The sequence below is a fragment of the Pristiophorus japonicus genome, unplaced genomic scaffold (genome assembly GCF_044704955.1).
Source record: "Pristiophorus japonicus isolate sPriJap1 unplaced genomic scaffold, sPriJap1.hap1 HAP1_SCAFFOLD_236, whole genome shotgun sequence".
NCBI classification, from domain to species: Eukaryota; Metazoa; Chordata; class Chondrichthyes; family Pristiophoridae; genus Pristiophorus; species Pristiophorus japonicus.
Genome location: NW_027252079.1, coordinates 879,616 through 906,712, shown reverse-complemented (window position 1 = coordinate 906,712; position 27,097 = coordinate 879,616). Strand labels below are relative to the sequence as shown.

Genomic DNA, 27,097 nt, shown 5'->3' with positions numbered 1-27,097 from the left:
AATGCCTGGAATGAATGATTTGGAATTATGTGTTATCTTCCACGACAGATTGCTCAAGAGGGAAGATAAAGAACTTGCAGCAAACACATTGCAGATACCTTTTGTATTGTTCAATCACAAAGGCTGGACATAGGTTTGTGTGAAAATAAAATTGACTATCTAAATAGATAGGAGTTGCTGCTCAAGCATTCGGGAATGGAAATGTAATCCATATAACCTAAGTTTGAGCTGTGGAGGGAAGACCTCTCACAGAGCGGTGCTATTTTTTGTTTTGTTTTTTTCTTGCAGAAGCAAGTGGAAGTGAGGTCGCAGGATGAAATATCGCAGCCAGCAAGGTCCAGGTGAACGAGGGAATGCTGTGCATAGAATGCTGGGGAAACATCGTTGACCTGCATTCTTCCTGGTTAAGCAACACCTCGATTTCAAAATGTTCATGCTTGTTTTCAGATCGCTCCATGGCCTCGCCCCTCCCTATCTCTGTAATCTCCCCCAGCCCCACAATCGCTGAGATATCTGCTCTCCTCTAATTCTGCCTTTTTGAGCATCCCTGATGGTAATCGCTCAACCTTCTGTTGCCTTGACCCCAATCTCTAAAACCTCTCCGCCTCTCAATCCTCTTTTAATCTGCTCCTGAAAACCTATGTCTTTGACCAAGCTTTTGGTCACCTGTCCTGATATCTGTTTATGTGGCTTGGTGTCAAGTTTTTGTCTTATAATACTCTGTGAAAATCCTTTGGACGTTTTACACATTAAAGGCATTATATAAATACAAGTTTTTGTTTTTGTTTTTGCTTATTCCCTTGATTTGACCTCTCATGGTATTTCATAGAACACAGCACAGAAACAGGCCATTCGGCCCAACTGGTCCATGTCGGGGTTTAAACTCCACACGACCCTCCTCCCACCCTATCAACATATCCTCCTATTCCTCTACAGTGAGGAGATCCACGGTCACTGGTTGCCTTCTGGTGCCCGTCCAAAGGGCCAATGTGTGAGGGTATGCAGTGATTGTTGGCAGCCTATTCAACCTTGGGGGCATCACAGTCCAAAACAACGCCCCCTTTGCAGACTTGGCCTTTGCTGCTGGGGTGAGTGGACAGTGATCAGTAGCAGGAGCCCAGGGCACTGAGGTTAACTGCAGTCTCCCCAACTGCAGCCCAGGCTGGGATCCGCTGACAACCCCCACAGTGAGCAGCTGGAATGTGCAACCTCTCCTGCACTTGGGAGCAAGGGAGGTCAAGGGTCAGCACAGAATCAAATCAACCTTGACCCCCAGCCTCCCTCACTCAGGAAAACCAAGTTGCATTGTATCATGACGTCTGTACTCTTCATGACGTCAACACGTTCCAGCGCGCGTCACCCTCGGCCGCCCGCCCACTGTTCCCGCGGTCTCACTCCCCATTGGTCGGGAGCTCCCGTCAATCAGGCCGTGGTCCCGGGTCACGTGCCGCTCGAGTGCGCGCGCCGCCCAACAGCCGGAGGCGGAGAGAAGGTTCCGGAGCGGGGAGGAGGAGGAAGCGGCGGTGGCGCAGGGGAGCCCCGGAACCGGCGGGGAGGCTTTCTAAACACCCGGGGTAGGCCTCAGGCCCCCAACAATAACCTGCGGCTCCGGCGTTTGCCCCGAGCTCGAGTGGGTCAGACCCTTCGGGGAGGCGGGAGGAGATTGTGGGGGCGGCGGAGGGTGTGGAACCGCGGGTGGGCCGGGGAGCTTCACCCACACCCGCTGTAGGCCTCAGGCCCCAATCACAGCCCACAGGCTGAGCCCGGGTTTGCCCCCCCCCGCGGTGACAGGCCCAGGGGCTGGCTCACTCTGGCTGCCTGCCTCTCCTCCACGGTCAGGGAAGGAGGGAGAGAGAAAACGGGCAACTCGGGGCCAGTTAGTCTGACATCAGTCCTTGGGGGGAATGCTGCAATCCATTACTGCACAAGTGTAACAGGGCACTGAGAAAATCAGGCTCTGAGTCTGCTCTCAACATGGTCTTGTGGGAGGGAAATCGTCTTTAATACATTTATTAAGCTTTTTGAGGATGTCAGCAGCAGGGTGGATGAAGGGGAACCAGTGGCTGTAATGTTGCAGGATTTCCAAAACACATTTGATGTGCCACATAAAATGCTAATTGAGAGCTCACGGAGTTGGGGGTAATATATTAGCATGGATAGAGGATTGGTTAACGGACAGAGAGTCGGGATACACGGGACATGTTCCGGTTGGCGGGCTGTAACTAGTGGGGTACTGCAAGGATCGGTCAGCTTTGGTCTTAGCTTTGCTTTGGCCTCAGCTATTTACAGTCTATATTAAAGACTTGGATGAAGGGATCAAGTACAATGTATCCAAGTTTGCTGACGATACAAAGCCAGGTGGGAAAGTACGCTGTGAGGAGGATGCAAAGAACCTGCAAAGGGATATGGACAGGTTCAGTGAGTGGGCAATAAGGTGGCAGATGGAGGAGTATAATGTGGGGAAATGTGAGGTTATTCACTTTGGTAGGAAGAATAGAAAAACAGAATATTTTTTAAATGGTGAAAAACTAATAAATGTTAGTGTTCAGAGAGATTTAGGTGTCCTCGTACAGGAAACACAGCGAACTGGCATGCAGGTACGGCAAGCGATCAGGAAGGCATGTTGGCCTTTATTGCCAGGGGGTTGGAGTACAAGAGTAAGGAAGTCTTGCTACAATTGTACATGGCCTTAGTGAGACCACACCTGCAGTACTGTGCACAGTTTTGGTCTCGTTATCTGAGGAAGGATATCCTTGCCTTAGAGAGAGTGCAATGAAGGTTCACCAGATTGATTCCCGGGATGGGGGGATTGTCCTATGAGGAGGGATTGAGCAGTATGGGCCTATACTCTCCGGAGTTTAGAAGAATAAGAGGGGATCTCATTGAAACATGTAAAATTCTGAGGGGGACTGACAGGGTAGATGCTAAGAGGTTGTTTCCCCTGACTGGAGAGTCTCCAAATAGGGCCCACAGTCTCAGAATAAGGGAGTCGGCCATATAAGACTGAGATGAGGAGGAATTTCTTCGCTCAGACGGTTGTAAATCTTCGGAATTCTCCACCCCAAAGGGCTGTGGGTGTTGAGTATATTCAAGACTGAGATATATAGATTGTTGGACTCTGGGGGAATCAAGGGATATGGAGATCAGGCAGGAAAGTGGAGCTGAGGTTGAAGATCAGCCATGATCATAGTGAATGGTGGAACAGGCCCGAGGGACCGTATGGCTTATTCTTGTGCTTAATTCTTGTGGTCTTTTGTCTTGTCGGTGCCCGGATGGCCCTGGAGAGGGAACATGCGGTGTGCACTGGTTCCTTGATGCCTTCCGTGACCGGTGGCACCTCAGGGTACGGAGTATCTCATACACACTGGGAACAACATTCTGGTTTATTTGGGAAGGTGCCCTTTGCTTTTGTTGCTTATTTTGCCGCCTTTTAATTTGATTGGATCACATGTTTGTGGGAACAAGAGAGGAAAGAATATTCCATGGAAGCTGGAATTGTCTGTTTTGATTTTCGGCCCAGGACTTAGTGATGACTTTTGTGAACTCTTTTACAGGGTATTAGAAGGGGAGGATTTACAGACAGGAAACTCAAACCAAACCAAATCTGACGGAGTCACTCAATTCATCAGGACCTGAATATCATCGGTCTTTGAAAGTGGAAGAAGAAATGTTTGCCTGTTCTGCCTGTGGGAAAAGATTTCAAATATCAGTGTGACTGGAAAAGCACCGAGACACACACACCCGAATGAGATTGTTCCAGTGCACTGACTGTGGAAAGAGCTTTAACCAGTTACACAGCCTGAAAAAACATCGCACCATTCACCCTGGGGAGAAACCGTACACATGTTCTGTGGGGACCAGGCTTCAACTGATCGTCCAACCTGGAGAGACACACGGACAACCCCGCACCATGGAGAAACCGTGGAAATGTGGGGACTGTGGGAAGAGATTCAATTACCCATCCCTGTTGGAAACTCATCGCTACAGTCACACCGGGGAGAGGTCGTTCTGCTCAGAGTGTGGGAAGGGATTCACTCACTCATCACCCTGTCGGCACACCAGCGTCACTGACACCACGTGGACTGGGAAAGTATGTTAAAGGGTAAGACTGTAGAAATGCAGTGGCAAACATTTAAGGAGATATTTCATAACTCTCAGCAAAGATTTATTCGTGAGAAACAAAGATGCTTAGAGAAGGCTGAACCATCCCTGGCTAACTAAGAAAGTAAAGGATGGTATCAAATTGAAAAAAAGGCAAACAATGTTGTGAAGGACAGTGGAAGGCCAGAGGATTGGGAAATTGTTCAAAACCAGCAAAGGACGACTAAAAAAATGATGACAGAGAAGATAGCAGCTGAGAGCAAACTAGCAAGAAATATCAGTAAGAGCTTCTACAGATATATAAAAAGGAACCGAGTAGCTAAAGTAAACATTGGTCCTTTAGAGGATGAGACTGGAGAATTAATATTGGGAAACATGGAAATGGCAGAGATTTTGAACAAATATTTTGTATTGGTCTTCACGTTAGAGGACACTAAAAACATCCCAACAGTTGATAATCAAGGAGCTATTATGGTGGTGAGGGGTGGGGGGAGGGGGGACTTAAAACAGTCACTATCACTAGAGATAAAGTACTAAGCAAACAAATGGACAAGTCCCCTGGACCTGATGGCACGCATCCTCGGATCTTAAAAGAAGCGGCTGCAAAGATAGTGGATACATTGTTTGTAATCTACCAAAATTACCTGAATTCTGGAGAGGTCCCAGCGGACTGGAAAACCGCAAATGTTACATTCCTATTCAAGAGACGGAGACAGAAAGCAGGAAACTATAGACCAGTTAGCCTACCATGTCATTGGGAAAATACTGGAGCCCATCATTAAGGAAGAAGTAGCAGGACATTTAGAAAATCATATTGCAGTCAAGCAGAGTCAGCATGGTTTTATGAAAGGGAAATCATGTTTGACAAAGTTGCTGGAGTTGTTTGAGGATGTAATGAGCAGAGTGGATAAAGGAGAACCCGTTGATGTCATACATTTGGATTTCCAGAAAGCATTCGATAAGGTGCCACACAAAAGGTTACTGCACAAGCGAAGAGCTCACGGGGTTGGGGGTAATATATTAGCATGGATAGAGGATTGGTTAACTAACAGAAAACAGAGAGTTAGGATAAATGGGTCATTTTCAGGTTGGCAAACTGTAACTGGTGGTGTGCTGTAGGGATCAGTGCTGGGGCTTCAACTATTTATAATTTATATTAATGACTTGGATGAAGGGACTTAGTGTAATGCAGCCAAATTTGCTGCTGATACAAAGATGGGTGGAAAGCAAGTTGTGAGGAGGACGTGAATAATCTACAAAGGGATTTGGATAGGCTCAGTGAGTGGGCAAAAATCTGGCAGATGGACTATAATATGGTAAAATGTCAGGTTATCCCCTTTGGTAGGAAAAATTAAAAAAATTATTATTTAAATGAGGACGATTACAAAATGCTGTAATACAAAGAGATCTGGGCATTCTTAGACATGAAATGCAAAAAGTTAGCATGCAAGTATAGCAAACAATCAGGAAGGCAAATGGAATGCTGGCCTTTATTGCAAGGGGGTTGGAGTATAAAAGTAGGGAAGCCCTGCTACACCTGTACAGGGCGTTGGTAAGACCACAGCTGGAGTACTGTGTACACTTTTGGTCTGGACTTGTCTCTATTCCTGTGCCGAGGGGATTGCTACACCAGACGGGAGGGGCAACATTTGGGGACACTGATTCCCCACCAATTCCCATTCCCCTTCTTGTGGATAATGGAGGGGCCACTGTGTGCAATGTGCAAGTCAGTAAGAATTGTCAGCCAGCTCTTTCTAATTGGAGATGTTCTTCAGTGGAAACTTTCATACTATTGTAGATTTTGTACCAAAGCTCAACTTAGGATTAAAGTAAAAGTTCATAATTTTATTGCAAACTAAATTTCTGTTGAGAGTCGCTGAATTAAGGGGAAAGATAACACACAGCGTTTCTTAAATGGACACTGCAGCCCCAAGAACAAAATCAGCAATATATCCAGAATATTATAGTCCAGCCCAGTTGTAGGGTTATTAACATCAACAGAAACAAACCCCAACTGTCAGAATGAACGTGGTTCAGTCGGGATGTGATTAACAGCAGCAATAACAACAGATTCCAACCCCTGCAGTCACTTGTGAACTCGCTGGTGTGTCAGCAGGTCGGATTACCGAGTGAATCCCTTCCCACACTCCAAGCAGGTGAACAGTCTCTCCCCAGTGTGAACTCTCTGGTGAGTTACAAGTTGGGAAGACCCAGTGAATCCCTTCCCCCACACGGGGCAGATGAACGGCCTCTCCCCAGTGTGACTGCGTCGATGAATTTCCAGCTCACGGTTTTCTAAATACCTTCCCACAGTCCCCACATTTCCATGGTTTCTCCATGGTGCGGGTATCCTTGTGACTCTCCATGGTTGGCCAATCAGTTGTGAATGGTGCGATGATTTTTCAGGCTGTGTAACTGGATAAAGCACTTTCCACAGGCAGTGCACTGGAACACTCTCACTTAGGGTGTGTGTGTCTCGGTGCCTTTCCAGTCACACTGATGTTTGATATCTTTTCCCACAGACAGAACAGGCAAACATTTCTCCTTCCACTTTCAGAGGCCGATGATATTCAGGTCCTGATGAATCGATTGACTCCGTCAGATCTTGACGTGATGTTTGGTTTGTGTTTCCTGTCTGAAAATCTCCCCTTCTAATACGCTGTAAAAGGAGATAATAAAACTCATCACTGTCAGTACAAGACAGAAATTCAGAATAGACACATCTAGTTTCCATGGAACATTCTTTCCACTCTTGCTCTTCCAAACCTGTAAATCTCTGTCCCACACATTGTCCCTCCTGCTGTGCTGAAATCCAAATCAACACACATTTCTAGACTGTTTCTCCTCCACTCCCAGTTTTCACCACCAATTCTGTCTGCAAGTGGACCAGGTGTTTACACGTCATTCATTTCCCTCATGTCACTGTTAGTTAAAGGGACAGAGATTGATCTCTCATTATGCATCTTTAGTACTTAAACAAAAATCCTTCCTGTTAATAGTGAGTCACATTCTGCACTGGGGGAGATGGCTGGTGGCTTCAGCCTTTAAAATACTCCTCCTCTTGTTCAAATCCCTGCAAGGCCTCGCCTCTCCCCATCTCTGTAACTTCCTCCAGCCCACCAACCCTCTTAATAAGGAGAACCAATTTTCAGTGTCAGAAGGGCCGGTAACCAGAGGACACGGATTTAAGGTGTTTGGCAACATAGCCGGAACCAGTATCCTCATGGTGGGGTTTGGTAGTTTGGTTGAGGAGGGTTTAAATTACTTGGCAGGAGGATGGGAACCTGAGAATGGATTCAGAATGGAGAGAAGCAAAGCTGAAATTGGAAATCAAGAAAGTATAAAGTGAATTTGGAATACGGAGGAAACAAGGTCTATAAAATAGATGACAAGGCAGTTTGGCAGTGCTTAATGGTATATACTTCAATGCAAGGAGTCATGGGAATAAGGCAGATGAGCTGAGAGCACAAATACAAGGGAGTATAATATAACTATTACTGAGACATGGCTGAAAGGGCAAGTATGGCAGCTCAACATTCCTGGTTACAGGGTTTTCAGATGGGATAGAGACGGGGATAAAAATGGAGGGGGGTGGTCGCAGTATTGATTAAAGAAACAATTACAGCTGTGAGGAGGGATGATATGTCAGAAGGATCATCAACTGAGGCCACATGGGAGAACTGAAGAACAAAAAAGGGGCAGTCACACTGCTGGGGATGTATTATAGACCCCCAAACAGTCAGAGGGAGCCAGAAGAGCAAATATGTAGGCACATTTCTGACAGGTGCAAAACAATAGGGCAGTAATAGGCGGGGATTTCAACTGCCCGAATATTAACTGGGATAGAATTAGTGTGAATGGTATAGAGGGTGCGGAATTTCTAAAATGCATTCAGGAGAACTTTTTAGCCAGTATGTAACAAGTCCAACAAGAGAGAGGGTGGTTCTGGACTTTGTTTTAGGAAATGAAGCTGGGTAGGTGGAAGGGGTATCAGTGGGAGAGCATTTTGGTGGTAGTGATCATAATTCAATTGGATTTCGGGTAGTTATGGAAAAGGACAAAGATAGACCAGGAATCATCCTCATAGGCAGTCCCTCGGAATCGAGGAAGACTTGCTTCCATTCCCAAAGTGAGTTATTTGATGGCTGAACAGTCCGATACGAGAGCCACAGACCCTGTTACAGGTGGGACAGACATTCGTCGCGGGAAGGGGTGAGTGGGGCTGGTTTGCCGCGCGCTCCTTCCACTGCCTGCGCCTAACCTCTTCACTCTTTGAGCTAAACGCCCTCCCGGATACACTTTCTCCACCTCGGGCGGTCTTCGGCCAGGGTCTCCCAGGTGTCAGTGGTGATGTCGCACTTTACCAGGGAGGCTTTGAGGGTGTCCTTACAATGTTTCCGCTGCCCACCTTTGGCTCGTTTACCATGAAGGAGCACCGCATAAAGCATTTGCTTCGGGAGTCTCATATCTGGCATGCGAACTATGTGGCCTGCCCAGCGAAGTTGATCGAGTGTGGTCAGTGCTTCAATATTGGGGATGTTAGCCTGGATGAGGACACTGATGTTGGTGCGCCTGCCCTCAGTGGATTTGCAGGATCTAGCGGAGACATCATTGGTGATATAGCTCCAGCGACTTGAGGTGCCTTCTATACATCGTCCATGCCTTAGACCTATACAGGAGGGCGGCTTTTACTACAGCCCTGTAGACCATGAGCTTGGTGGTAGATTTGAGGGTCTGGTCTTCAAACACTCTTTTCCTCAGATGGCCGAAGGCTGCACTGGCGCACTGGAGGTGATGTTGAATCTCCGCATCAATGTCTGCCTTTGTTGATGAAAGGCTCCCGAGATATAGGAAATGGTCCACGTTGTCGAGGGCCATGCCATGAATCTTGATGATTGGAGGGCAGTGCTGTGTGGCGGGGACAGGCTGGTGGAGGACCTTTGTCTTACGGATGTTAAGTGTAAGGCCCATGCTTTCATATGCCTCAGTGAATACATTGACTATATCCTGGAGTTCGGCCTCTGAATGTGCACAGACGCAGGCATCGTCCACATACAGCAGCTCCACGACAGAGGTTGGGGTAATCTTGGACCTGGCCTGGAGGTGGCGTAGGTTAAACAACTTCCCACTGGTTCTGTAGTTTAGTTCCACTCCAGCGGGGAGCTTGTTGATTGTGAGGTGGAGCATGGCAACGAGGAAGATTGAGAAAAGTGTTGGAACGATAACGCAGCCCTGTTTGACCCCGGTCCGGACGTAAATTGGGTCTGTAATGGATCCGTTGAGAAGGATCACGGCCTGCATGTCATCGTGAAGCAGGCGAAGGATGTTGACAAACGTTTGGGGGCATCCGAAACGGAGGAGGGCGCTCCATAGACCCTCATGGTTGACAGTGTCAAAGGCCTTTGTAAGATCGAGAAAGGCCATGTATAAGGGCTGGATCTGCTCCCTGCATTTTTCCTGCAGCTGTCACGCTGCAAAGATCATGTCCGTTGTGCCCCGTAGGGGACGAAATCCACATTGTCATTCCGGGAGGTGCTCCTCGGCCACAGGGAGAAGACGATTGAGGAGAACTCTAGCAACAACTTTCCCAGTGGCTGATAGCAGGGAGATTCCCCTGTAGTTGCCGCAGTCGAATTCGGCCCCTTTTTTTAAAAAAATGGTGACAATCACTGCATCTCTGAGATCTCCCAGCATGCTCTCCCTCCAGATGAGAGAAATGAGGTCATGTATCCGCGCCAACAGTGCCTCTCCGCCATACTTTAGCGCCTCAGCAGGGATTCCATCCGCACCCGTAGCCTTGTTGTTCTTGAGCTGTTTTATGGCTTTGCCTACCTCGTGTGACGTTGGAGTTTCACTGAGATGCTGCGGGATGGAGCCGAGAACACTCGAGTCAAAGGCAGAGTCTTGATTGAGGAGATCTTCAAAGTGCTCCTTCCATCGGGCCCTGACAGCCTCGGTGTCCTTGATGAGTGTTTCCCCGTTCTTGGCCAGGAGTGGGGTAGGGCCTTGGGAGTTTGGACCGTAGGTGGCCTTGACTGCCGTGAAGAATCCTCGCATACCGTGACTATCGGCCAGTTGTTGTATCTCCTGTGCTTTCTCCATCCACCACCTGTTCTTTAGGTCCTGAGTTTTTAGTTGGACCTGAGCCTTGAGCCATCTGTAATGTTGTTTTGCAGCTCCCGAGTTGGATTGTTGTTTGAGGCTCAGAAATGCTTTGCGTTGCGATCTATTAGTTCTTCGATCTCTTGATCATTTTCATCAAACCAGTCCTGATGTTTCCTGGTTGAGTGACCAAGTGTCTCTTCACAGCCACTGGTTACAGAGACCTGGAGGGCAGACCAAGCGCTGTGGGTATTCAGCATCTCAGGGTCATCAAGGCACGCCAGATTGGCTGTGAGGCGCTGGCTGTATAGGGCTTTCTTAGCTGGGTCTCTATATACCCCAGCATTAAGGGACAGGATATATCTTCATTTAGAAAGACACAGATTAATAAACTACAGCCAGCGTGGATTTGTTCAGGGAAGATCGGGTCTGACTAACTTCATTGAATTTTTTGAGGAGGTAACAAAGAGGGTTGATGAGGGGTAGTGTGTTTGCTGTAGTGCATATGGATTTTAGCAAGGCATTTAATAAGGTCCCACATTGCAGACTGGTCATGAAAGTAAAAGCTCATGGGATCCAGGGCAAAGTGGCAAGTTGGATCCAAAATTGGCTCAGAGGCCGGAAGCAAAGGGTAATGGTCGATGGGTGTTTTTGTGACGGGAAGGCTATATCCAGTGGGGTTCCGCAGGGCTCAGCACTAGGTCCCTTGCTTTTTGTGGTATATATCAACAATTTAGACTTAAATGTATGGGGTATGATTAAGAATTTTGCAGATGATACTAAAATCGGCTGTGTGGTTGATAACGAAGAAGAAAGCTGTCAGCTGCAGGAAGATATGAATGAACTGATCAGGTGGGCTGAACAGTGGCAAATGGAATTCAATCTGGAGAAGAGTGAGGCAATGCATTTGGGGAGGGCGAACAGGCAAGGGAATACACATTAAATGGTAGGACACTCAGAAGTGTAGAGGAACAAAGGGACCTTGGAGTGCAGGTCCACAAATCCCTGAAGGTAGGTGGACAGGTAGATAAGGTGGTTAAGAAGGCATATGGAATACTTGCCTTTATTAGCCGAGGCATAGAATACAAGAGCAGAAAGGTTATGCTTGAACTGTATAAAACACTAGTTAGGCCACAGCTGGAGTACTGCATGCAGTTCTGGTCACCACATTACAGGAAAGATGTGATTGCACTGGAGAGGGTACAGAGGAGATTTACGAGGATGTTGCCTGGACTGGAGAATTTTAGCGATGAGGAAAGATTGGATAGGCTGGGGTTGTTTTCTTTGGAACAGAGGAGGCTGAGGGGAGACCTAATTGAGGTGTATAAAATTATGAGGGGCCTAGTTGGAGTGGATAGGAAGGACCTATTCCCCTTAGCAGAGGGTCAACAACCAGGGGGCGTAGATTTAAAGTGGTAGGTTTAGAGGATGGTGGGGGTCTGGAACCCACTGCCTGAAAGGGTGGTAGAGGCAGAAACCCTTGTTGCATTTAAAACGAACTCGGATATGCACTTGAAGTGCCGTGACCTACAAGGCCACGGACCAAGAGCTGAAAAGTGGGATATGGCTTGATAGCTCTTTGTCGGCCGGCATGGACACGATGGGCTGGAATGGCTTCATTCAATTCTGTAAATTTCTGTGGTTCTATGACCCTGTACTTAAAGTGATGACAGTTGTAAATTATGAAAAATATAGAAGATTAAAGGGTGATCTAATTGAGGTGTTTAAGATTAAAGGAGTTGATAGGGTGGATGGAGAGAAACAATTTCCTCTGGTGGAGGAGTCCACAACAAGGAATCACAACCTTAAAATCAGAGCCAGGCCGTTCAGGGTGAGGTCAGGAAGCACTTCCTCACACAAATGCTGATTGGCTGTTTCTCTTGGTTGGAGAGTCTAGAACTTGGGATCACAGTCTCAGGATAACGGACGACCATTTAGGACTGAGATGAGGAGAAATGTCTTCACTCAAAGGGTTGTGAATCTTTAGAATTCTCTGCCCCAAAGAGCTGTGGATGCTCAGTCGTTGAGTGTATTCAGGGCTGAGATCGATAGATGTTTGGACAGTAAAGAAATCAAGGGATACGGGGATAGTGCGGGAAAGTGGAGCTGAGTTAGAAGATCAGCCTTGATCTTATTGAATGGCACAGCAGGCTCGAGGGGCTGTTTAACCCACTCCTGCTCCTATTTCTTATGCTCTTAAAGTCTAATGAAAATCTGGAACTCTGTTCCCCATAAAACGGAGGCTGGGGACCAATTGAAAATTCCAAAACTGAGATTGATAGATTGTCCTTAGGCAAGTGTATTAATGGCGATGTAACCAAGGCAGGTAGACAGAGTTAAAATACTGATCAGCCACAATCTGATTGAATGGTGGGACAGGCTCAAGGGGCTGAATGGCCTATTCCTGTTCCTATGTTCCTACTTACAGTGATGACTTTTGTAAACAGCTTTTACAGGGGATTAGAAGGGGAGGAAATGCGGACAGGATTAAACCTGGGTCCCTCCTGTTCCTATGACTGTCACACTGGGCGTTACCTTTCCCACTGAGCCATTGGGAGGAGGGTCCAGTGACCCTGCTGGAAAATGCACGTGTGAGGCCTCAGGCGAGGACAGTGGAATAGCCTGTCGACACTCACTGTCGAGGATCATACATAGAGATTGGGCACATGGGTCACATATTGGAGAGAAACTGGTAATTGTAGAACTGAACCCAGCCAGAGTCAGCACCTTCAGGGGAGGAGAGGGAGGGGAACCAGTGAGTGTGGAACTGAACCTAGCCAGAGTCAGCACCTTCAGGGAAGGAGAGGGAGGGGAACCAGTGAGTGTGGAACTAAACCCAGCCAGCGTCAGCACCTTCAGAGGAGGAGAGGAGAGAAGGATAAAATAATAAGAATTTGTGCAATGTGCATTGTGCCTTGCTCTCTCCCTGGATCCTGAAACTACTGAACTCACTCTTCCCCATCTGAAGTCTACAGGCTCTAAAACAGAAGCTTGGTGGCCCTCAGTCCCGACTCCTTGATTTACCTCCCCTTCTCTCCTCCTCTTTCCCCCTTGGTTGTGTTCCACACTCTGGACCTTGGGCCTTCCCCGGGGATTCTCAGTATGAACAGGGGGATGTGTGTTGAGACAGGATGTCCCAGCTCTCCACCTTTAAAGGGACAAGGAGAGGACCAGCTGGGCTGAATGGCCCTGCTTTATGACATCACTGCAGTGCCTAGCAACCAACCTCCCTGAGCCCTGCTCATTATGGGCTGGGTTTAGTGTTTGATGGGACAGTGTAGAGGGAGCTTTACTCTGTATCTAACCCGTGATGTACCTGCCCTTGAAGTGTTTTAGAACATAAGAAATAGTAGCAGGAGTAGGCCATTTGGTCCCTTGAGTCTGCTCCGCCATTCAATATCATGGCTGATCTGATCATGGACTCAGCTCCACTTCCCTGCCCGCTCCCCATAACCCTTTATTCCCTTATCGCTCAAAAATCTGTCTATCTCCGCCTTTAATATATTCAATGACCTAGCTGCCACAGCTCTCTGGGGCAGAGAATTCCATGGATTTACAACCCTCTGAGAGAAGAAATTTCTCCTCATCTCAGTTTTAAAAGGGCGGCCCCTTATTCTAAGTCTATGTCCCCTAGTTTTAGTTGCCCCTATGAATGGAAATATCCTCTCTGCATCCACCTTGTCGAGCCCCCTCATTATTTTATAAGTTTCAATAAGATCACCTCTCATTCTTCTGAACTCCAATGAGTTGAGGCCCAACCTACTCAACCTATCCTCATAAGTCAATCCCCTAATCTCTGGAATCAACCTAGTGCACCTTCTCTGAACAGCCTCCAAAGCAAGTATATCCTTCCTTAAATACATAGACCAAAACATATGAAGGTTAAAATCACCCATGATTATTGCCGTTCCTTTTTTACAAGTCTCCATTATTTCTTGATTTATACTCCATCCAATCATGTAGCTACTGATAGGGGCCTATAGACTACGTCCACCAGTGACTTTTTCCCTTTATTATTCCTCATCACCACCCAAACTGATTCAACCTCTTGATCCTCTGAGCCAATATCGTTTCTCACTAACGCACTGATCCCATCCTTTATTAACAGTGCAACCAGAACTCCTTTTCCTTTCTGTCTGTCCTTCTGAATTGTCAAATACCCCTGAATATTTTGTTCCCAGTCCTGGTCACCTTGCAACCATGACTCTGTAATGGCTATCAGATCTATTGTGCCGTCAACTCATCTATTTTGTTACGAATGCTGCGTGCATTTAGACAAAGAGCTTTTCAATTTATTTTACCCTTTTGTCTTGCTTGTTTCCTCTGACTTCAAATTCACTTTCTACTTGTTTGATGGGACAGTGTAGAGGGAGCTTTACTCTGTATCTAACCTGTGCTGTACCTGGTCTGGGTATGTTTGATGGGACAGTGTAGAGGGAGCTTTGCTCTGTACCTGACCAGAACATATTTCAGGCACACACTCGGTGTTCAGAATACCCATAGAATACAGTGTCAACGTGAACCCAGCCAGAGTCAGCACCTTCAGGGGAGGGGAGTGAGGGGAACCAGTGAGTGTCGAACTGAACCCAGCCAGAGTCAGCACCTTCAGGGGAGGAAAAAAACAGCGAGAGGAAAGAAATTATGGAGGTGGTGCGATGGGTTTGGATTTCAGCTCCGGGAGGAGGGAGAGTGTGTGGGATGGGGATTTACAGCTTTGGGGGAACAAGAGAGGAAAGAATGTTCCATAGAAACTAGAATTGTCTGTTCTGAATTTCTATCCTGCCCTTACAGTAGTGAGTTTTGTAAACTCCTTTTACAGGGTGTTAGAAGGGGAGGATTTACAGACGGGGAATTGGAACCAAACATCACGTCAAGATCTGACAGAGTCACTCGATGCATCAGGACCTAAATATCATCGGCCTTTGAATGTGGAATGGAGAAATGTTTGTCTGTTCTGTCTGTGGGAATAGATTTCAAACATCAGTGTGACTGGAAAAGCACCGAGACACACACACCCGAGTGAGCGTGTTCCAGTGCACTGCCTGTGGAAAGAGCTTTAACCAGTTACACAGCTTCAAAAAACATCGCACCATTGAGAAACCGTACACGTGTTCTGTGTGTGGATGAGGCTTCAATTGATCGTTCAACCTGGAGAGACACAAGGACGTCCACACAATGGAGAAACCGTGGGAATGTGGGGACTGTGGGAAGGGATTCAGTTACCTGCCTGAGCTGGAAATTCATCGATGCAGTCACACTGGAGAGAGGCCATTCACCTGCTCTGATTGTGGGAAGGGATTCATTAATTCATCCCACCTGAAGACACACCAGTGAGTTCACACTGGGGAGAGACCTTTTAAATGTTCGGACTGCGGGAAATGCTTTAAAAGTTCCGGGCCCCTGGGACGCCATAAGCTTTTAAATATTCTGACTGTGAGCAGAGCTTTAAAAGCAGAAATAGTTTGATGATGCACCAACGTATCCACACTGGTGAGAGGCCATTCACCTGCTCCGTGTGTGGGAAGGGATTCAGTGATTCATCCACCCTGCTGACACACCAGCGAGTTCACACTGGGGAGAGGACGTTCACCTGCTCTGAATGCGGGAAGGGATTCACTACATCATCCGACCTGCTGAAACACCAGCGAGTTCACAAGTGACTGCAGGGTTTGTATTCTGCTGTGAATCACATTGGGACTGAACCGTGTTCATTCTGACAATCGGGCTGTGTTTCCCCTGTAACTGGGCTGGAGTTTAATTTTCTGGATATCTGACAAATAAATCAGCTTTGGTTCCAAAACACAGTATGTCCATTCCTTGATTTCTCCAATATAAGAGGAGAATAATTGTTGTCCTGTTACCAACTGTTCCTTTTTGGAACTTTTCTCCTTCATTTAACAAAGACCTGTCCTTATGTAGCACCTCACATGACCTCAGGGTGTCCCAAAGTGCTTTAGAGCCAATGAAGTACAACAACACTGTTATAGAGAAAGATTTTCCCCTCGGGCAATGGCACTTGTAGCATAGATGTTAGAACGAACGATGTAATTGTAGTATTAAATGCATGTGTAAAATGTATAAAGATGGCTACTTGTGGTTTAGTAAAGCCCCAAGGGATTTCAGCCAGCAGAAAGAGACTGCATTCTTAGTTACTGATAATGGCTGTTTTCTCACACAGGGATACACATGAGCTCTGCAGATGTCCCTAATCAACGGGCTAATAGGCCACAGACGAGACGTCCAGGTCCATGTTAGAACAATACGACTCTATAACAGGACTAAGATAAGGAGACTGCCCAAAGACAGCACCCAAGGACAGTAAGATAAGGGGGGGGGGCCCAGACCATGTCACAAGACCATGAATAACCCTTAGTAACACATGAGACAATCACGCAATCACATAATGGTTAGAGACCACATCTATTGGTCTGTTACCCTGAGCAACACATGAGACAATCACGCAGTCACATAATGGTTAGAGACTACTTCTATTGGTCTATTACCCTTAGCAACACATGAGGCAATCACGCAGTCACCTAATGTTTAGAGATCACTTCTATTGGTCGATTTGAATCTATATGCAATCTATAATCAATATGATTGGATAGTGTCCGGCCAAAATGGGCTGATGTAACTGTTGTAAAACATATAAAAATTCATGAAACCCTTTGTTCGGCGGAGAGAGGTACCTGGACCCACCAGTTGCTTCATCTCCCCGCCGGCGTAATAAACCGTTTTGATGTATAGACCGACCCTGAGTGACGAGTGATTCTTGGAAGGTACATTCGCGCTAACAACTCCAAAGTACATTTGAAGTGCATTCACTGTTGCAGTATAGGAAATGCAGCAGATGATTTACACACAGCAAGCTGCCATGAACAGCAATGGCCGGATAATCTGTTTGAGTGATATTGGTTGAGAGCTGATGGGGCCTCGTTTGAATGACTCATCTGAAAGATGGCAACACTGACAGTGCAGCAATCCTGTGCTGTACCTGCCCTGGGAGTGTTTGATGGGACAGTGTAGAGGGCGCTTTACTCTGTATCTAACCCCGTGCTGTACCTGCCCTGGGAGTGTTTGATGGGACAGTGTAGAGGGAGCTTTACTCTGTATCTAACCCGTGCTGTACCTGACCGGAAAATGTTTCAGGCAGACACTTGGTGCTCAGAATACACTATTCCATGGCAGTGACATCCATCACCTCGATGAGAAAAAAATTAAACCAAAGATAAGAGAAACCCATCAGTTCCTCCCCTGGACACAGATCCGGAGGGACAGTGAGTTTCCCGAACATTGTTGTACAGTGTGCTTGATAGTTCCTCCCTGGGTCTGAGCCTTTTGGTGATGATTTGAATTTGATGCCCTCGAGTTACTGACTCATCGACTGGTGGAAATAGTTTTTCCTCATTTACCTGATCAAAGTTTGAACGCCTCCCTCCGATCTCCAATTACCCTTTGTTCTAATGAAAAGAGCCCTAGTTTGTCCAATGTCCCCTGATAACTAAAGCCTCTCTTCCCTGGTATCATCTCAGTGAATCTCTCTGCACCATCTCCATGGCCTCGACATCCTTCCTGGTGTAAGATCCCCAAAACCTGACACAATATTTGAACTGCAGCCTAACCAATGATTTGTGCAGGTTTACATGCCCTCTGCCCTTTTGTACTCCACATCCCTATTTATAAAACCTAGGACCCCATGTGCTGTTTAACCACTTTATCAACTTGTCGTCCTACTTTTAAAGATTTGTCTAACTGAAACCCTTGTAGATTTTAAACATATTAACATAGCATGGCTAAAACACAGACATAAATTGGCTGATATAATGTGCATCATGGGAGAGAGAAGTTAAGTCTGAGTTAGAAACTCAAACAATCGATTCACTGCAGACAGGTCACCATGGCAACACTGGTAAGACATTCCATTCACTGAACCCACTGTTGTAATCTGTAATCAGATCAGGGGAACGAACAGGGTTTGTCTGTTAGTAATCACAATGTAAGCTTAAACCAGACTGCGGAACGCAATAGATTAGATTATAATGTGTGATGTTTATACCTATAATTGTGAAACTATAAAAAAATAACAACTAACATCAGGCGGGGAGTTTAAGGATAATGACAAAATTAGTGAAGAAAAGTAACTGCTGGGAACCAGGGAAAGTGTCCTTGTAAATCACAGATTAGAGAAGTTCCAGCAGACTTTTCCTCACTTTCTGCCCAAACCCAGCAGAGAAGCCAAAGGAGAGTCCGGTGCCAGAGGTGGATCAGTGCAGGATATAAAAGTGAGGGGAGACTGATGTAAGGTGGCAGTCGGGATTGGAGGCACCGGAGGTTCCATCCAGTGGGCTGACCTGGTGTCAGTTACTGTGGACGCGCGGGACTTGTATCTTTACTCTGCTGTGGTAGAACACAGGGAATCTGGTCAAATTATAGTTCTTAAGATATTAAAGTTGCTGATAATCATTGAATATATTTAAGGTGGAGATAGACAGAGTTTTGAAAGATCAGGGAGTGAAGGGTTATGGGGAGCAGGCAGGGAAGTGGAGTTGAGGCCAGGATCAGATCAGCCATGATCTTATGGCATGGCAGAGCGGACTCGAGGGGCCAGATGGCCTACTCCTGCTCCTATTTCTTCTGTTCTAACACTAGGCTCTCGATCCTTAACAAGACAAGGAATTAGCTAGAATCTTACAACTCTAAATCTCGCTGCTCCTTTACTCCATTGAAAGTTTTACCATTTAATGTACATTTCCTCCCTTTTTCTTCCTCCCAAAATCTATCGCAGCACATTTCTCTGCATTAAATTTTATTTCACATCTACCTGCCCCAATTACTGACCTGTGTATTGACAATGAAGGCACTTAAAATCCTCTTCACAGTTGGCTATGGGCCCTTTTTGGCATTCCCTGGAGATTTTGATCATGTGCCCCATATACCCAAGCCCAGATGACAGAATAGCCTAACTCCCAGGCCTTAGCCATAACTCCTAAACCCAATCCTAGTTCCCAGACTAACAATAAACACTAAAACTAATCCCAAACCTTAACAGAGAATCCAATTTACCAAAAAGAAGAAACCAGAATAGGAAGAAACATACTGTTAATTAGAATAATTTAAAACAACGAAAATAACTAAACCGAACTCCAGACCCTAACTCTCATAAACCTAAACCTTGTAACCTTTAAATCTAGCCCAGCCCCAAAACCTAACCCTAACCTCAAACCCCAACCCACATAAACCTAAACCTAAAACTTGTAAACACAGACCCCAGCCCCAAAACCAAACCCTAACCCAAGACCCTAACCCCACTAAAATCTAACCCCAACATAAAACATAACAGTCCAGACCCCAACCCTAACTCCAGATCCTAAACCCCAGAAACCGAACCCTAACCAAAACCTGCACAGCCCACACCACAGCTCCCAAACCCAATCCTAACCCCAGACCATAGACCCCAAGACTGAACCCTAACCTAAAACATATGAATGCAGACCTTAACCCCAAGACCTAACTCTAAATGCCCCTTAATCAACTCCCAGCCCTTCCCTCCTCCTCAAGGAAACAGGAACTAAACAGAACTGTGTGTAAAACAGAGGCCTAAACCGCCCTCCCCCGGGCAGACCAGGAAACAGAAGGGTGTACAACAATCGGGGACAACAGACGACGTAGGGAACCAAACCGGGAATAAAACAAAACACTGGATTGAATGAAGACGGTAATAACAAAAACATTACAGAACTAACCCCCAAACTATAACAAAACTAAAAAAAGTACAAAACAAAAAATTTTAATTAAAAAAAAAAATTATTTATTAAAATCAAAAAACAAAAATTTACAGGAAGTAAGGGGAGAATGGGATAAAAGACTTAAAAGAAACGAACAAACTGTCAGTAAATCAAAACATTAGACCCCCACAAAAAACCCCAACCACGGACATTCAACAAGGTGAGTCATCACACTATGCACAAACACGAACAAAAAGGGGCCAGAGCTCCACATTTGTACCTAACAAACAGGGAGGACCACTGAGCACACAGAGACAACACACAGGAGTATAAACAAGAACCATAACACCAGACAAAGCACACAATTAACAGCTCATCACTGAGAGGGAGGAGGTTTAAATAGTTTCTTTCCCACCTCCCAGCCTTCTCATTCCGACTGACCTAGTGAAAGGTAGGGAGCTCTAAACCCTCCATAACCTCTCACTGTAAGCTTATCGATCTGATACCCTCTGACCCTTGAACCCCCCCCCCCCCCCCCCCGACCCACTTGCTTTCCTGGTCTCTGATGAAGCCCCAGTAAGGGTGAAACATTAGGCCGAAAGACTACAATCAACCACCTAGACGATGGATCGTGAAGTGAGTATAAATCCGCCCCCCCCCTGAAAAACCCCACCTTACTTTTCTCCCCCCACCCTTGGGAGACTTCTTCCTCACTCTCTCCACACTCCCAAACCGCTGTGCTGGTTTTTTTCTTTTTTTAAAAAAAAGGCCGATCTCTCATTTCTCTTCGTTCTTAACAAAAAATGTTCTCCGTACCAGCTCTAATTGTACTGCTATTTAGAACTAGTGGGATAAGTGCTTTCTGCGGGACTGTGATTTCTCTGCTCCCCCTCACCTCCCCGCCCCTCCACCCTACCCAACAGAACACTATTGCCATCGAACCACTACGTGCACACACACCTCGAGTGTCACCTCGAGTCTCATTGCCGAGAGCATGCAGAAATCAAGCGCAGGCAGCAGAAGGAGCGTGCGGCAAACCAGTCCCACCCTCCCTTACCCTCAACGACTATCTGTCCCACCTGTGACACAGACTGTAATTGTCATATTGGACTGTTTATCGTAGGCAGTCCCTCGGAATTGAGGAAGACTTGCTTCCACTCGTAAAATGAGTTCTGAGGTGGCTGAACAGTCCAATACGAGAATCACAGTCCCTGTCACAGGTGGGACAGATAGTCGTTGAGGGAAAGGGTCGGTGGGACAGGTTTGCCGCATGTTCTTTCCGCTGCCTGCGCTTGATTTCTTCTTGCTCTCGGCGACGAGACTCGAGGTGCTCAGCGCCCTCCCGGATGCACTTCCTCCACTTAGAGCGGTCTTTGGCCAGGGACTCCCAGGTGTCGATGGGGATGTTGCACTTTATCAGGGAGGCTTTGAGGGTGTCCTTGTAATGTTTCCACTGCCCACCTTTGGCTTGTTTGCCATGAAGGAGTTCCGAGTAGAGCGCTTGCTTTGGGAGTCTCGTGTTGGGCATGAGAACAACGTGGCCTGCCCAGTGGAACTGATCAAGTGTGGTGAGTGCTTTAATGTTGGGAAAGTTGGCCTGGTCGAGGACACTAACGTTGGTGCGTCTGTGCTCCCAGGGGATTTGTAGGATCTTGCGGATCCTCGATGATTCAGTCAAATGAGAACTCACTTTTAGAGTGGAAGCAAGTCTTCCTTGATTCCCAGGGATGCCCAATGATGATGACATACAAGATTTAAGAAAATAATTAAAAAACAATCAAAGGAAAGAGTGCTTCCTAAATTCTCCCTCCTCTTCCCCCCACGCTGTCCTCCAACGCGGCAAGGACCCTGATCAACCCGCTAAGACCATAAAAAGCCATAACATCCCTTCCCCATCCTGCAACTGAATGACTCATTAAAACAACCCCCTCTCAAAAAAACATTGTTAAAATAAATTAAAAAATAACAAAAAACAACTAATAACATTTAAAATTTAAAAAATAAAAATCAGCACATCAAAGTACATAAATCAATCTTCCCAAAAGAAGGTAATAGCGACTTAAAATCAACCACCTTCAAAATCCAGAGACCAATCGCTTCCCCGGGAACAACAAGACCTCAACTCCAACCCGCCCCCTCGGCCGCATGTTAAATCCAGCCCGAGGCTTTTAATCATCTCTAGGCCCAAAAATAACCAACAACGAATTGACCTGATTACTCGATCCCTAAAAGCCACAAAAATTAAAGAGACCACAACCCCACACCACCCCCCCACACAACCTAACCGAGAACCCCCCCCACACACAACCTAACCGAGAACCCCCCACACACAACCTAACCGAGAACCCCCCCCACACACAATCTAACCGAGACCACCCTCCACACACAACCTAACCGAGACCCCCCCACACACAACCTAACTGCGACCCCCCCCACACACAACCTAATCGAGACCCCCCCCACACACAACCTAACCGAGACCCCCCCACACACAACCTAACTGAGACCCCCCCACACACAACCTAACTGAGACCCCCCCACACACAACCTAACCGAGAATCCCCCACACACAACCTAACCAAGATCCCCCCACACACAACCTAACCGAGAATCCCCCACACATACAACCTAACCAAGATCCCCCCACACACAACCTAACCGAGACCCCTCAACACACAACCTAACCGAGACCCCCCACACACAACCTAACGGAGACACCCCACACACACAACCTAACCGAGACCCCTCAACACACAACCTAACGGAGACCCCCCCACACAACCTAACCGAGACCCCTCCCACACACAACCTAACCGAGACCCCTCCCACACACAACCTAACCGAGACCCCCCCACACACAACCTAACCAAGACCCCTCCCACACACAACCTAACCGAGACCCCTCCCACACACAACCTAACCGAGACCCCCTCCCCCACACACAACCTAACCGAGACCCCTCCCACACACAACCTAACCGAGACCCCTCCCACACACAACCTAACCGAGACCCCCTCCCCCACACACAACCTAACCGAGACCCCTCCCACACACAACCTAACCGAGACCCCCCCACACACACAACCTAACCGAGACCCCTCCCACACACAACCTAACCGAGACCCCTCCCACACACAACCTAACCGAGACCCCCTCCCCCACACACAACCTAACCGAGACCCCTCCCACACACAACCTAACCGAGACCCCCTCCCCCACACACAACCTAACCGAGACCCCTCCCACACACAACCTAACCGAGACCCCCCCACACACAACCTAACCGAGACCCCTCCCACACACAACCTAACCGAGACCCCCTCCCCCACACACAACCTAACCGAGACCCCTCCCACACACAACCTAACCGAGACCCCCCCCACACACAACCTAATCGAGACCCCCTCCCCCACACACAACCTAACCGAGACCCCTCCCACACACAACCTAACCGATACCCCCCCCACACACAACCTAACCGATACCCCCCCCCACACACAACCTAACCGAGACCCCCTCCCCCACACACAACCTAACCGATACCCCTCCCACACACAACCTAACCGAGACCCCTCCCACACACAACCTAACCGATACCCCTCCCACACACAACCTAACCGAGACCCCTCCCACACACAACCTAACCGAGACCCCTCCCACACACAACCTAACCGAGACCCCTCCCACACACAACCTAACCGATACCCCCCCCACACAACCTAACCGTGAACCCCCACACATAACCTAACCGAGACCCCCCCCACACACAACCTAACCGAGACCCCCCCCACACACAACCTAACCAAGACCCCTCCCACACACAACCTAACCGATACCCCCCCCACACAACCTAACCGTGAACCCCCACACATAACCTAACCGTGACCCCCCCACACACACAACCTAAGCGTGACCCACCCCCACACACAACCTAACCGTGAACCCCCCCCAGACACACAACCTAACCGTGACCCCCCCCCCCCACACACACAACCTAACCGTGACCCGCCTCCCCACACACACAACCTAACCGTGACCCACCCCCACACACAACCTAACCGAGACCCCCCCAGACACACAACCTAAATGAGACTCCCCCACCCCCTCCACGCACACAACCTAATCCACACCCCTCCCCCACACACAGCCTAACCGAGACCCCCCCCACACACAACCAAACCGAGACCCCACCCCACATACACACAACCTAACCGTGACCCCCACACACACACAACCTAACCATGACCCCCCACACACACAACCTAACCGTGACCCCCCACACACACAAAACCTAACCGTGACACCGCCACAGAACCTAACCGAGACCCCCCCACACACAACTTAACCGTGACCCCCACCCCAACACACAACCTAACCGTGACCCTCCCCCCCCCACACACAATCTAACCGAGACCTCGCAGCAAGATACAATTGCACAAAAACAAAAATAATTTTTTTCCCCAAATATATAAAATCGGAGATCCCAGCAAAACAAACAGAGATCATCATCATCATCATCATCATCATCATCATCATCGGCAGTCCCTCAGAATCGAGGAACACTTATTCCACTCTAAAAGTGATTTCTCAGGTGACTGAACAGTCCAGTACGAGAACCACAGACTCTCTCACAGGTGGAACAGGGAGTCGTTGAGGTAAAGGGTGGGTGGGACTGGTTTGCCACACGCTCTTTCCACTGCCTGCGCTTGATTTCTGCTTGCTCTCGGCGATGAGACTCGAGGTGCTCAGCACCCTCCAGGATGCACTTCCTCCAGTTAGGTCGTTCTTTGGCCGGGTCTACCAGATGTCAGAGGGGCTGTTGCATTTTATCAGGGAGGCTTTGAGGATGTTCTTGTAACATTTCCTCTGTCCACCTTTGGCTCGTTTGCCGTGAAGGAGTTCTGAATAGAGCGCTTGCTTTGGGAGTCTTGTGTCTGGCATGCGAACTATGTGGCCTGCCCAGTGGAGCCGATCGAGTGGGGTCAGTGCTTCGAAGTTGGCCTGGTCGACGATGCTAATGTTGGTGCATCTGTCCTCCCAGGGGATTTGTAGGATCTTGCGGAGACATCATTGGTTGTATTTCTCCAGCGATTTGAGGTGTCTATTGTTCATGGTCCATGTCTCTGAGCCATACAGGAGGGCAGGTATTAGTACAACCCTGTAAACCATGAGCTTGGTGGCAGATTTGAGGGTCTGATCTTCAAACACTCTTTTCCTCAGCCACCGCTCCAATCCCGTTAAATAAACAACAAACCCGCTCTCCACAACCAAAAAGCTTTAGCAAACCCACCAAATCCGCACCACTCCCACCCCCCCACCCCCCACCCATGTAATTGAAACTTAATCCACAAATTCACAAATGTTTAAATGAATAAAATGGGAAGACACAGACTCAGGGACATGCGGCTCCATGCTGTGACCAATCAGCATTCTGCCCAACAGCAGCAACAAGTCTCCGTTTCCAATAGGCAGGTTCCACAGGATCCTTGAACAGCTTAAACAATAACAATAATTCCCCAATTAATATCCCTAACTTAAAACACCGGTAATAATATTAATAAATTCAAAAAATACAATTGGCTTACTTACGTTCCCTAACTCCACAAATATCAATTGAATACAGAGTAAGGAACTAACATCCCACCGAATAACCAATTTTAACCGACAAACCCAACCACCCCCCCTAAAAAATAACCCTTCCTAAACCAACAACCCCTAAACAGGGACTGTATATAAATACAATCCAATCTTCATCAATGTAATCTCTTGGTTAATCTCAATTTACCATCAATTTAATTATTAATAAAACACTTCCATGAAAGTTCCAAAGGAACATTACCCCACTGTGCCAAACAACAAAGGCCCTAACCCTAGAAATAGAATGGTACACCAGTATCCAGAATAAAATTAGAACAAGGTGTCAGTGTCCAGAATGACACACAAAGCCACAGCAGCTCTGATACAGCAAATAATGGACAGGAGAAAACCCAAGCAACTAAAAAGAGAAAGCTCGAACAGAACATGTATTACCCATATTAACCCCACCACAGATTTAATCTATATACAGAGCATTGCATCAGTGTCCAGAACGACACACACAGCCCAGTGGTCCAGACACAATAAACAGGGGGCATCAGAGAATCCAATTTACCAAAAAAGAAGAAACTAGAACCTAAAGGAACATACTCTTAAACAAAATAATTCAAAATAATGAAAATAACTAAAGAGGATAAATCAAGGAACAAGGGCAAGAAAGGCTGAGTAATAAACTCCAGAAAGCGTGAGCTGATCAAAAATTGCAGTAAGGAATGCAACATTCCAAATGGGTGTTACCCCGCTGTCTGAAACACCAACAACAAGCTCAAAAAGCACTAACAGTTTTGTCAAGTACAATTGCCCCTTCATAAATCCGTGTTGATTCTGCCAATCCTGTTATTACTTTCGAAGTGCCCTGTTACCACGTGCTTAATAATCGATTCTTGCATTTTCTCTACCACTGATTTCATGACTACCAGTACTGCACGGCTTAGATACAGAGTAAATCTCACTCCATCCTGTCCCAAATACTACCAGGGTTGATGCAGAGTAAACCACAGTCTACAATATCCCAGGGCATGTACAGCATGGGTTAGATACAGAGTAAAGCTCCCTCTACCCTGCCTCAAATACTCCCAGGGCACGTCCAGCATGGGTCAGATACAGAGCAATCCCCACCCACTGACTGCTTAACCAGAAGGCAATGCAGGTCAGCAAGAACAGGGGTGACGGGTGAGCTTGACTTGTTGCGAGTTAAGGCAAGGGCAGCCGAGTTTTGGATCAACTCTCGTTTATGTAGGGTAGAATATGGGAGGAGTGCGTTGGAATAGTCATGTCCAGAGGTAACAAAGGCATGGATGAGGGCTTCAGCAATGGATGAGCTGAGGCAATAGTGTGGACGGGCGATGTTCCAGAGGTGGAAATAAGCAATCTTAGTTATGCTACAGATATATGGTCACAAACTTATTTCAAGGTCAAGTATAACACCAAGGTTGCGAACAGTCTGGTTCAGCATCAGACAGGAGTTGGGGAGTCAGTGGCTAGGGAACGGAGATTGTGACAATGGCAATTACAAATATTAGAATATTTCACAGGCTATCACATGCAAAATGTGCGGAGGAGTTCTTTAAATT

General features: G+C 47.2%; 1 long non-coding RNA gene across 3 annotated transcripts; it reads left to right on the top strand.

Annotated features, from left to right (window-relative positions):
* The first annotated feature begins 1,469 nt into the window (after positions 1–1,469).
* On the top strand, positions 1,470–15,705 carry LOC139245781 (uncharacterized). 3 transcript variants are annotated; one of them, XR_011590089.1, is made up of 3 exons: positions 1,470–1,574; positions 3,555–4,102; positions 15,023–15,705. It is a non-coding gene; the product is annotated as an uncharacterized lncRNA (long non-coding RNA). The 3 variants fall into 3 exon arrangements; XR_011590091.1 differs by lacking the exon at positions 1,470–1,574 and adding an exon at positions 1,928–2,358; XR_011590090.1 differs by lacking the exon at positions 1,470–1,574 and adding an exon at positions 2,370–2,597.
* Positions 15,706–27,097: the final 11,392 nt, after the last annotated feature.